This window comes from Amphiura filiformis, chromosome 15, assembly GCF_039555335.1.
Source record: "Amphiura filiformis chromosome 15, Afil_fr2py, whole genome shotgun sequence".
In the NCBI taxonomy this organism is placed as follows: domain Eukaryota; kingdom Metazoa; phylum Echinodermata; class Ophiuroidea; order Amphilepidida; family Amphiuridae; genus Amphiura; species Amphiura filiformis.
In genome coordinates this window covers 10,435,704-10,449,333 of record NC_092642.1, presented here as the reverse complement: position 1 = coordinate 10,449,333, position 13,630 = coordinate 10,435,704, and the positions used below count along the sequence as shown (strand labels likewise).

The 13,630-nt window shown below is 35.3% G+C and overlaps 1 long non-coding RNA gene across 1 annotated transcript; it reads left to right on the top strand.

Moving 5' to 3' along the window:
• Positions 1 to 2,267: 2,267 nt before the first annotated feature.
• On the top strand, positions 2,268 to 10,854 carry LOC140172120 (uncharacterized). The gene is made up of 2 exons (XR_011861670.1): positions 2,268 to 2,499; positions 10,727 to 10,854. It is a non-coding gene; the product is annotated as an uncharacterized lncRNA (long non-coding RNA).
• The last annotated feature ends 2,776 nt before the right edge of the window (positions 10,855 to 13,630 follow it).

Sequence of the window (13,630 nt, the reverse complement as noted above, 5' to 3'; positions counted from 1 at the left end):
TTTACTTCGCAATGGTGTTGCTAAAATTATGCCCAGCTTAGAAATAAAACCACAATTTGCTTGGATTTGATTTTATTACGGTTTTTCTGATATGCACGGGATAAAATCTTGTGCGTATATTCTTTGTTTAAAATACAAAATTAATGGACGTATAAAACACCAAATAAACCGTGACCTTTGTACCGGGCTTAAACCAGTTTAACTTGCAGAGTATGAGTTTTTGTACCCAAAGTTTCAAAGTCATTCAATGAATGTACAAATGTTTAATACGCTGCAGCATGGTACAGTGTATGAATAGGCATCTTATCAAGATCAAGATAGTGATAGTGACATAACAATTAACATGCTTATTTTACCAAGGTCTTATCTATCTGCATGGTGTAATTGAAAGTTATGGTGTATGATTGTTTTAAGGATGAAACAACTGGCCAAGTTCTTTTGCATGGAAATTAGAACAAATTACTATACAAGCTGTATCAAAAAGTTTGATACCCAGCAGTTTTGATAGTTATTGAAAAGCCTGGTTTTTCCAAATGCAATATCGGGTCCCCCTTAAAATGATAAAATGATCAGACCATAAATCTTTTGTGACTGTTTATGACATTAATCAACAAATTATGCGGATCCTAGATGTGTCGAGGATGTTACGTTTATGAACAAAACGTTACGTTTGTATTTTCAACATTGTTATTCATTGCTACGTGTATGTTAACAAATGAAAGTTCTGTAATTTTTTTAAATTCTTCAATGCTAAGTATTCTTTTTCGATATCATCAAATTGTAAATCTCTAGTCAGATTTTCAGTGTGTTAACAACTATGTATCAAAGACGTTACGTTCATGTACAAAACATTAACGTTCTTATCTTGTAAACATTGTATACCCATAGCTACTTTTATGAAGAATGAATGTTCTATAATTGTTTTTTATCCTTCATCTTTATTAGATTTTCAGTGTATTAGCAAGTAGAAGCAATATCATCACTACAATATGCCCAAAAAACAGAACTCCCCACCCCACATAATCGCAAATTGACACGACAGCTTCATTCCAATTCAATTTATTTCATCCAAAACGGTCCTGTGATACACCTTCCCCAATCAAACACATTTGCATTTGATCATCTTCTACTCTTCCCTGAGTAGATCATTATAATATCAAATCTAAACACCATGCCATGGAATTCACCATTTCACGTCCAAGCTCACATTGGGCGCCCCATTCCTTTTTTAAAGGAATTTTAATTTTCATTGGCATGCAACGTCCTATTAAAGGTCATATATTGCGCGGACAACATCATAATTATCATTGGCAAGCTAATATTATGAGGACAGTGAAAATGACTCTCTTTTTGAGAAAATAAGACGTTTAAAATTGATATTCCGCAAAAACCAACTTAAGCGATGAGTTCCTTCGAACGAGACAGATTTGACCTAGAAAAAATTTGACGTCATGAAATGACTGTGCCTGCTGTGCGAGAAGGGACTATAAACATTCTCAATGCACAGAACGTATACTGTTGTTGTTCACAGAAAAAAAATCTGAATTAAGTATTACAAATTTAATGGTTTTTAAACATATGTATAAAATCAGCCGCTTTTTTTTTTTTTATATATTAGTAAATTGTGATATTACAATTCATATGTATATCAATATCATGAGAAATATTTGGGCTAAAAAATAAAAAAATAATTTGAGCTTAGAATGTCAGCGTGATCAATCTGAGACTAGCATATATACCGTGGTAAGTCCACAAACTCACGTATCTGATTTCCCTGTGTGATATTGCAATGCTATAGTTATTATAGTTTCAGTTGTATGAAATATTACAAAGCAAACGATTAGTAACAATACTGTGTGACACTTTGTTCCCCAAATGAGAACATTAGTCTGCATATTGTTATGCAGCATTGTTATGGTAAATAATAGTACAACTCAAACGGGGGAAGAACACGTACGAGCCTGAACTTTACCCACACAATTTCTCTTTTTTCAGGAGAAATACGCATTAAAAATTGCAACGAGTGTCAACTTGTAATATAATAATTATTCTCTTCGAATAGAGATAAACTTGTTTTTGCAATAGACCTGCCCGTTAATATATCTTATTGACATACCGGTACTTCATAATGCGATAATAATACAATGCAATACAGATTGGGATCGTTTGAGGCGGCACGACACCACAGTGCGCATGCACTGGAAACATAATAGAATTCTAAAATGCTGATTGATCATGTTGATTGCTGATGCGCCGTGACATTTCAGAAACTTGCCTTCCATTGGCCCATGTGCAGTGCATGTCGCTTGTCTCTCTGATTATTTAAACTGTGCCATCATTTCGAATTCAACATAATTATAATCAACCACCTACAATAGTCTACAGAGTCTAAATAATCAGCTGATAATTCTTCAAATCTACAGTTAATAGTCTACAGAGCTAATAGTCTATACATAATCTTCAAATATACAGTTACATCATCTCCTCCTGCTTATCAAGGTAAGATATCTCAATATTATGTATTTTTGGCTAATTTGCACTAACTTGGGTTTCAGGGAACGGTCACGACAATTGAAAGGCCTAGGCCAATGTATTTGCGTATACTAAAAAGAATACAATTTCGGAGTTTAAATAATTATTATAAGTTTTGATGTGCAAATCCTCCAATATCGGAGGTTTTGCGACCGCCGCAGAAACTCCGATTTTAGAGTATTTGCGTATACTAAAAAACATAAAATTTTAAGGTTTAAAATAAATACAAATAAATAAATGTAGATATTTATATAGCGCTTTATGCCGTAAACAGCCTCAAAGTGCTTTACATTTATTCCGCCGTTATTAGAATATGTCGGAACCACGTTTGCTGCCTACAAATGGCGCAGGGTTCATCAGTACAACGACTGTGACTATCCCTAACAGCTTCCCATTGCACCTGGGTGGGGTGAGGCAAGCGAGACAAAGCGCCTTGCCCAAGGGCGCAACACGGTGGCGGGACGGAGACTCAAACCCACGCACGTCAAGCAAGCTCTCAGATTATGAGTCCAAGGCCGTAACCACTGAGTCACCGTGCCCTACATTAAATAATGATTATAACATTAACATTAATTTTGATGCGCAATACCTCAATTTCATTCCACCTGATATAAAGAAAAAGAATCGGATAGCAAAACAAGACATAGCGTGGAGGATGTAACCCCCAGCTAGGTAAATACATATTACCAAAACTCATTTTTTCTATGTGCAGGGGGAATTCCAAACAATTCAAATCGATCAGCCATAACGAGTGAACAATGTGGAGCACAATGGGTTTTCCCATAGCTACTCAAAAATGAACTGAAACACATTATAGAGCTGCAGTCCGATAGAGGGTATTCAAAACGATCTCATCCTTGACTTATTTAAGCAAAATATTATGCCCTTATAGAAGCAATTAGCACTAGAGTTGAAATGGATAAGTTGTTTAGCCTATTTTATTCACACGTGTGACCAAGCATGAGGGCGCTATTATTCAAAATAGCTGCCAAATGTGCATTAAATAACAACCTAGAACGTAAACTAGTAATATAGAAGGTAAATTGAACCAAAAATCATGTTGTTTTCTTACAGCTTTTTGGAAGTTTATGAGAAATAAATCATTTTATTTACCTATTGTCGACTTAATTAGAAGCTTTCATCGGCATTGCCTTAGATATGTGTTTTCCCTGCCTGCATTACATTGAGTACTTGGGTAAACACCAAAATACCCCCCCCCCAAAAAAGGTACATTTGGTACAAAAGCACAATATTGCACAATTATAAGAGTTTCTAATACGAGTGTTGAAATGGAAGAGTCGCTTTAGTTTATTTACATGTGTGCCCAGTACAAGAGGACGCCAAATTGGCAATAAAAAGTGCAACGACGTAATGGTTATTTGTGCTCAATTGTCGCCAGCCTTCATTGTGTTACTGGGACGTCATTGCACTCGACAATCTCGGCCCGGGAATTTTGAATATCGCGTGTTGAGAGACGGATGTTTTTATTCGTTTTTATGGTCACTATGAGTTTGTTCTAAATAAAACCATGTGATTCGTGCTTGATAATTATTTTTCTTACATATAAGGCATATGATGTTGTGATTGCCGGAGACTTCCTTTAAATGTTGTAAGCTTTGAGTGACGCGTAGTCTTCATGCAATAACTAGCCGCACCAAACATTAATAAACAAGTTTATGACTTACGTAAAGCTCACTTGTATGCTTCCCCCTCAAAACTTGCTCTACGAATCCCACCTCAATGATTTCGGCTGCAACAACTCATTCGTCCAAACCAGACCCATAAAAATATTTATCTAATTATTTATTTATTTATTTATTTATTTATTTATTTATTTATTTATTTATTTATTTATTTATTTATTTATTTATTTATTTATTATTTATTTATTTATTTATTTATTTATTTATTTATTTATTTATTTATTTATTTATTTATTTATTTATTTATTTATTTATTTATTTATTTATTATTTATTACGCTTTATCACTGGCACAGAATTACAAAAATATAATATTGCACATAAGTTACATCAAAAATTACACAATATCATAAAAGGAACAATTTTTTTTTTTAAAGTCCAGTGAATAGCTGGAGCGAAGAGGTGCTATGCACCTCTAAGACCGCCCCACCAAATCCAAAAAAGAAGGGAAGGGAAAAATAAATTAGAGGAGGAAAATGCTGGTTAAGTTATGTTTGTGCAAAGTGCAAACACAAGTTGCATCAAAGGTGCGAGCAAATTTGGACTGGTAAAACTACAAAACTTGATGCTTAAATGAAGCAACAGAATTTGTGGATCTAATAGTACTAGGGAGCTGGTTCTAAATGGGCTCCATACGCTGAAAAATGTCCATCTTGTGGCACTCAGTTTTAGAAAGCTGATTTACCAGCAACAAAGGATCAGAGGAAAATCTGGTGGTGGTTCGGTCTTTGTTAATACCATTAAAACTACATAATCATCTAGATTAATGTCATATAATCCCAGATTGCACTTGAAAAATATATTGAGATCGACATCTCTTCTAAAACTTAATGGAAGAAGAGTTATATAGTTCTGTTAACCTTTCTTTGTAATCAGCCTCGGGATAATCTCAAATGAATTTAGTTGCCCTTCTCTGGACCCCCTCAACTTTATGGATGTTGAGCTTTGAGGAACCACTCCAGAAGGGGCTGCACTATTCCAAATCACTACGAACCAAGGCCGATTATATAGTCCTGGATACATTATGAGAGGCATTGAAGCCAATGATGCGTTTAATCATACCAAGTTTTTTGTTACACTTTTTAACAACCCTGTTAATGTGATCATCCCAAGTGAAAGTTGAAGAAATATCAAGACCAAGATCTTTGATGGAACTAACACGGTCTAGAACGGCACCATTCATTTTATAATCATGATGAATTGCATTCCTACGTCTGGTGATTGACAACTAGGACATCAGAGATGTTTTTATAACATTTAGAGTCATCTACAAACAAAAAAGAATTCTGGGCAACACTGGGCATGTCGTTAATGTATAAAAGAAAAAGCATAGGCCCCAATATTGAACCTTGGGGCACCCCTAAAACAACAGGAAGCCAGTCGGAATTAACCCCATCAATAACAACCATCTGCTTCCGCCATGTTAAATAAGCGCGAAACCATTATTGAGGAGGTCAGAATGAAAACCAAAAGATTGTAATTTGTTAAGCAATAAGTTATGAAGCTTTATGACAAACACTGTCAAAAGCTTTTGAGAAGTCCAGATAAATCATGTCAACTTGCCCAGCATTGTCCAGAGTAGTACTGACTTAATGAAAAACAATGAAAGCTGTGTCACAATGGAGCGACCCTTGATAAAACCGTGTTGCAGATGATATAATTGTCTTTAATTGCGGGAAACACTTGATCAAAAATCAATCTCTCCATCACTTTTCCACATATACACAATAATGAAACAGGTCTGTAATTTTTGACACGTTGCCTGTCGGATATTTTTAAAAACAGGAACAACATTGGATTTAACCAGGCCTCAGGCATAATACCAGAACTCAAAGATAAGTTAAAAATGTGACACAAAGGAAAAACAATTTCATGAGCGCATTCTTTCAAGACCCTGGGAGATATCCCATCAGGGCCAATAGCTTTGGAAACATTCAAATTGCACAAGATCTTGTGGACATCACATTCGTTTAGTTGAATATTACCCAGTTAGGGATGTTGAAAACCATGTATTTTTGGCAACTGAGTGTTGGATGTTGGTTGAGTAAAAACATAATAAAAATAGTTGTTAAAAAGAAAAGCGTTTTCTCTAGCTGTTGTAGCTGTGATGTTATCCCAGTTAATAACTTTTGGAAGAGTCTTGGATTTTGTTTTGATCTAAAAATGACCAGAATCTCTTTGTGTTGTCAACAACACTTTCACCAACACTATCAATGTTTAAACTTGACAGAGAGAAATTTTTTTCAAACGATTACGTAACTTCCAAAAATTGGCCCAGTGGCTAGAGAGATTTGATTTTTTAGCACGCCTCCACGCAGCTTCCTTTTTGTTTTGGAGATGCCTAACTTCTGCGTCAATCACGCTGGGGCCGAATAGTCTTTGACCTTGGTGAATATTTCATAGAATAAATTCCATGATGAGTTAACATCTATTGCACAATATACTTCACTAAAATCAGTGTTTTGCAGCTCGCAACATATGTCATTAAAATTAGCTGGTTTAAAATAAATTGATAACATATCGAGGTCTTTGTTTGAGACGCTCAAACCTTGTGCTCACTGTAAATTGAAGCAGCTTGTGATCTGTTAAGAATCTTCCATTGAGCCTGTCAGGGACAGTTGTGAAAATGAGATGGGATATCATTCATTTGCTTCAGAAAAAAAGAATCCACATAATCACAAAAGCTCGTTCAGAATCTGTAACATTGTGATATGTGACCGTACAGCACGAATGAGCCGTAAATGTCCTCAATTGTATTCCGAGTTACAGTGTAAAATGGGCATGAAGGTCGTATTCATTGGTACCTCAATTTGGTGCTACGTGTACCTCATTTAATGAGATACACGTAGCCCCAAATTGAAATACCTATGAATATGACCTTCATGCCCATTTTACACTGTAACTCGGAATACAATTGAAGACATTTACGGCTCATTCGTGCTGTACGGTCACATATATAGTACTGTCAAGACATCAGGAAGATTTTAATCTTCCAAAATTATTAAAAAATCACCAATGACATGAATCTGGTTAAAGTCTTTGTGGAGTTTTCCAATTGTAGAGTCAAAATTATTTACAAATGATTCTACGTTGCCATCAGGTGCTCTGTAGCATAACACAAGAGCCATTTTGTCACTTTTATTCGGTCTTATTTCAATTACCATTGAACGACGTAGTGAGAAGATAGAGCTTTTAACTGTAAAGAGGAGACCCCCGTCACGTTCTTTCTCGAGATCATCTCTATCCTTGCGATAAATATCATAACCATTACAAGGGAATATCATCAACTGTTTCATTGAGCCATGTTTCAGAGACAGACACACAGTCAAATTTATTTGTAGATATGATGGATTGAAAATCTCTAAGTTTGTTAATGTTCCCTTTCATTTTAATAGTTTTCGTACTCCGTGCTTTTAAATAATATACAGAAAGTTGAGTTTATTGGAATTGACATTGCCTCATTTCAAATATATAGTTTTAGTTTTGGTTTTGGTTTTGGTCACGTGGTTTCCTATTGTCCTGCCTAACCACTTGAATCACAAGATATCGAACTCATTGTTTCTACCTTTTGTTTAAAACTAAACATTTGTGGCAGGTAGTTTCGGTTTTGGTTTCAGTTTCTTATAAGTGGTGTGACAAATAAAATTACAGGATTTTCGAGTTACCTGATCTAAGTATACAAAAGAAATGTTAAATTTCGCAGTGCAATATTCACGAGCAGAGAAGTCGAACAAAGCAGTCTACATTTGAAAGCATTGATTTAGTTTGAAAGCATTGACAAGAGACTACGAAATCAGCCTAAGCTGATTTCACTGTGAAAATATATAGACCATCGAAATATTTGCATTCGACATTACAAAAGGGCAACTATTGTAATTGTATAGGTGCTATAAACAAAATCGATTCATGTCCTTAATCCCATGTACCAGAATCGATGGAAGGCCATTATATGACCTCTAATAACCTAATAACCTAATGACTTTTACTGAAGCAATTTTACTGCAAAAAGTAGAAGATAGAGGGGAGAAGAGATGTGTGATGTGTGTGTGTGTGTGTTGGGGGGGGGGGTTGGAGGGCAAGGGGGATATGGGCCGGGAGAGAGAGAAACATATGAGAGAGAGCATTGGAAGTGAAAGAGAAGGGGAGGAGAGCTCGAGATGAAGATATCGAATGTAGGGGAGGAGGAGGGGAAAGGGGTAATTTAGGGAAGATGTGGTTATATAGGGAGGGAGCCCCTCTTAAAGAGGTATGGGTTGTGCTTCCTGGGGATAATAAACTAATTCATAATCAAATCATCTCCATGCATCGTTTATGTTTCATACAAACAAACAAATCCCCACCCCACCCCATCCTTCAATATACGCGCATGTATATGATTTCTAGGCCTACATGAACTCGTGAGTGTAATATGCCACCTACCGTCGACAGAGAGCATCAACTGTCGTCCGCGGGATAGATTTCCGATATCAATCATGATAATAATTATGTTAGCACAATAGGCTATTGTATACTTCTGGTTATATACCCTATACTGTGTCCTCCCAGCATAATAGTGTTATGATTACAGACCAGATCAGCTCTACTTTTTAATCCCTTGATTTTTGGTTTCTGAACAAAAGAGAAACCAAAACTATATATTTGAAATGAGGGATTGTTTGAAGTTTTATTGGGATGACTTGGACCTGAAGACGCATTCACATCATCGTTGGAGAACTCACTGGAGTCCAGATCACCGTCGGAAGAAAAGGATGAGTTGAAAAAGGAATCGCTGAACTGTAGGAGCGCACAAGATGAACAGTACCAAGGGTCGTCAGACGACGTCAGATGAATTGTTAATTGTAAATCGACTGTGAACATGTTGTTCTAACCACAACTGCTCATTTGGTACTCAATAGCGTAGCATGTTCAATATTTAAAAAAAATTGATGCCTTAAATATCCAATTGTTTTATAAAAAGGGCGCCATTTTAAAGAAAAGGCGCCCATCAATTGATCTATAGGTCATTGGTTTATTAGTTCTTACCACTCCAATGTATTTCAGTGGTGCAATTGACATTATTTAACTATTTTACGCAATAGAACTAATAATATTAATATTTATTGCGAATTTGGCGGCCATTTTGAAGAATAGTGCCTCTTATACTGGGCATACATGTTTTAACATGTATGCCTATACGACTCCTCTATTTCAGAAAATTTTTGTATCAACTTAACTCTTTGTAATGTACACAGTGATTACTTGTCAAACACGAATGTTTTTTTGTCAGTTTTTTATTTAAAATCTGGACGAGGCATCAGCCATGGCATACCTTTTTCCCATAATGTGTCTTATGTCCAGATTGTATTCTTGCAAGGTCAACTCCACCTCAACAGTCTTTGGTTTTTAGCTTTCATCCTGAGGATGAATGTGGGGAGATTGTGATCTATGAAGACAAGCACTGTACTTACCTAAATACACTTCAAAATATAGCAATGCTAAACAGCAATGCCAGACACTCCTTTTTAAATTATGGAGTAATGTCTCTGTTTCAGACTTTCTTGAATTTAGTAACATATAAGGTCTTCACTCTCTTGCATCAGAACACCTCCACAACCTATTGAACTGTTTCTGAAAATTAGCACTGATGACCTCACAGTATTGACTTGACCTCGTGAAATGCTTTTTTTCACATTGCTCGGACAAAATTAAATTTGCATTCTCCAGTTGTTCTTACTATCTGCCCGAGGATGTTAGTGCACATGCAGGAAATATCTCATTTTCCTTAGTATTATCGGAGTAAAATCATTACAAAGTGTCTTGCCCAATGACGCAACACTATGTCCCTGACGGGTTAAAATCAACAAGCTTGTGTTCAGGTGTCAAACGTCCTAACCATTATAGGTCACAGTGTTCCCAAAAGAGATCCTCAAATTAGTGGTATTTAACCCCCGGGGGGGTGGTCACTCCCATTGTGGCCTGTACACCATCCGCGATAATCAACTTTTGAAAAGCACCCTAAACAAGGATTTAACCCTTGGCTAAAAGAATCCCCTAAACAGGTGTTTTCACACCCTAAACAGAGATTTTATTCCTTGCATCAAATCTCATACCCTAAATTTCATTTCCGCGTATTAGCAATTGCAATTTTGCTACCCTTTTTTTCCAATATGTCATGTTTTTGACACCCTAAACGCGTTACGCGCGTATCGTGCTTACCCACGAAAAACTACCCTTTTTACGCGTTTTCATTATCGCGGATGGTGTACAGGCCACAATGGGAGTGACCCCTGGGTATTTAAACTTTGGTGACTGATAGTGATATATCGGTTTATCGGATACATTATCATTAGTCATTGTAGTCAGTTTGTATCATAAGATAAAGACTGTATGGTCTCAACGTCAGATACTCATTGATGATGCTCTTCCGGCCATTTGACGAGAAATTGTGTATTTATCGCGAAAAACACGTTTGGCACTTAAAAACTTATCATCTTTTTTGTTTTTGTTTTGAAGGTTACCAAGTTTGAACATGGGTGATATCAGCACAGAACCAATAGACAACCAGCCTCCACCAGGAATCAACTCACATCACCAAATAGATGCTGAAAATACCAACTTAAATCAGATACGTCTACAAGAAAGCTACGAGAAGCGTGTACAGGAAAAAGACTCGTGTTGTGAATGTCATTGCACCAAATGTGAAGTTACACGGAGTTCGGAGTGTGACTGTTGTTGTGACACTTAAAACTAAATAATGCACTTAGAACGATAGTCTCCTGCTGGCTATTGTTATACAAGGCCCACTTACCCAGCAAACACAAAACGTTTTCGACATCATTCGCAAAAGGTTATGAAAGGTTGTCAGAAAACGTTTAAATGTCGGGTTATATAAAGGGTACATTAATGGTATATAACGTTTTCATAACCTTAAAAAACATTTGTTGATAATCTACTGCTCAGCAAACAAAAATGTTTTACAGAAAACGTTTAAATGTCGGGTTATATAAATGGTATAAAAACGTTTTAATAATATTCCAAAAACATTCTTGAAAACTTGATACAAAATATTCTAAACAGAATGTTATTTTGGGGTTGAAAAAATATTTTGCGAAAAATGTTTGCCCAAAATATTTTCAATAACGTTTTAAAAGCGTTTCCATGACCTTTATATAACCCGACATTTAAATGTTATTAAGAGGTTTTGAAAAGACCATTTTAAGAATATTTCTGTGTTTGCTGGGTTCAAATATTTCAACATAATGTTATTTAAGTATTGACACAATATTTGGCAAAAATTTTTGCAAAAATAGTTTACAATAACATTTTTTGAAAACATTTCAAAATATTGTTGTAGTGTGTTTTCATACAAAACGTTTTAAAACGTTATCATGACCTTTAAATAACCCGACATTTTAATGTTATTAAAACGTTTTTACATAAACCAAAAGCCAAAATATAACTTATTTAAAACGTTTTTAAAACGTTTTTGTGTTTGCTGGGTAGTCATTTTATTAGGCTATTGAAGCCATCGAATTCGGCGTTGAAATGAGCAAAATTTAGAGTTACACCTTTTCACGTTAAAGGTAATAATGTTCATAATTTCAGTAAATGTCAGAACAAAACCATAATGGTTGATACTGTATATTTTTTCAAATCCTGATGTTAAACTTATGCGTGATACTTAGAGAATAATATCCGCCTCGTTGTTTTACTTAAAATAATGATGTCGCCCGTGTTATATGAGACGATAGATGCACGACAGCGGCTATAAACAATACCTTTATTCTCATTCTTAAACACTTCAATTCGAATTAAAATATCATAAGTATTAGGCTACAAATTTTAATCAATTAAATTCTACATTTTACAAGGAATTACCTAAAAATCGATCAGTCCCGTTGTTGCAGTGCGCCTCCGATTGGTTCCAATAGCGAGTACGCGTCTCGCGTCGACGCACACGCGCTGACGGTGATATCGTGTCATATCACACGGGTAAGAACCAATAAGATTGCAGGAACGTTCTCAAGTGTTTAAGAATTAGTCTTCTAGTGTAAGATTTTCGATTTTAACAGGCTTCAACTTGGCCCGTGAGCTTTTCCCCCCAACACACATCATTGTGGGCTATATATCACAGTTTTGTCAGATTTACGTTTTGATTTCACCATTCTCCAATTCCGATTGATTTTTTTCTCAAAATATACCCATGGATGAATGATTCTGCAAGCCACAATAGAAATATCGATTATTTGGTATTAAATATTTAGTACTGAGTTGGATATTTCTGCAGTCTGAAAATGGTGAAATTAAAACGGAAGTTCTGATAAAACTATAATATATAGACCCACATAATGTGTCTTACAGAGGTGGGAAATATCTTTCTTTAATATATTAGTTTGAAACACAAAAAAATCCGAAAAAAGCTCACGGGCGAAGTTATGGCCTATAAAAATCAAAAATCTTACACTAAAGGTTACATACCACTAATAGGCCTGGGCGATACATAGGAATACGACGAGTAACTATTTGTTTGCATTAAGGGGGTACTACACCCATATGGTAAATTTGTGACTATTTTTGCATTTTTCTCAAAAAATAATTATACACTGGGAACAAAAGTTATGTATATTATTGGGGCAAGATATCCAATTACTACACTGAAATTTCAGTGACTCAAGACAAGCGGTTCAGTATATATGATAGGAAACGAGGTACATCGTAGTGGTACCTTATGTCTGATCATAAATAACAAACCGCTTGTCTTGGGTCACTGAAATTCCAGTGTAGTAATTGGATTCTTGCCCCTATAATATACATAACTTTTGCTACCACTGTGTTATTAGTTTTTGAGAAAAATGCAAAAATAGACACAAATTTATCGAGGGGTGTAGTACCCCCTTAAAATCGCTGAAATTGATCAAGTTATATAGCCAAAAAAGTACTTTTTAGGGTTTGATGCTTCAAAATGGTATATTTTCTCTCATTATAATGACATTTTTGTTGCAATAGTACCAAAATTCATACGCACGGCTTCGGTTTTTAGTAAATATTCGCCCTACCATATTGTAACTTTCAGCTTCGAGGGCGCACTACAATTTTAAGGTGTTTACGGTTCAGTGCGTTAAAACAAGAAAAGTCTCATTTCATATATATTTTATTTCACATTCGTGGCCATGGGCCAAATTACAGAGAAATATTACAAATAATTATAATTAAAGATACTTAGAATAACACACAAAATGTAGAACATTTATAATTACACAAGTACGGTATTGCACATTATAGTATAAATAAACATGACATGGAAAATATATTATTACAAGGACATAAATATATGAAATTTGCACAAATAAAATAGGCCAATTACAATGTAAAAATCAAGATTTGGTTAAAAAGCACTAAAAATCAAAATTTAAACCT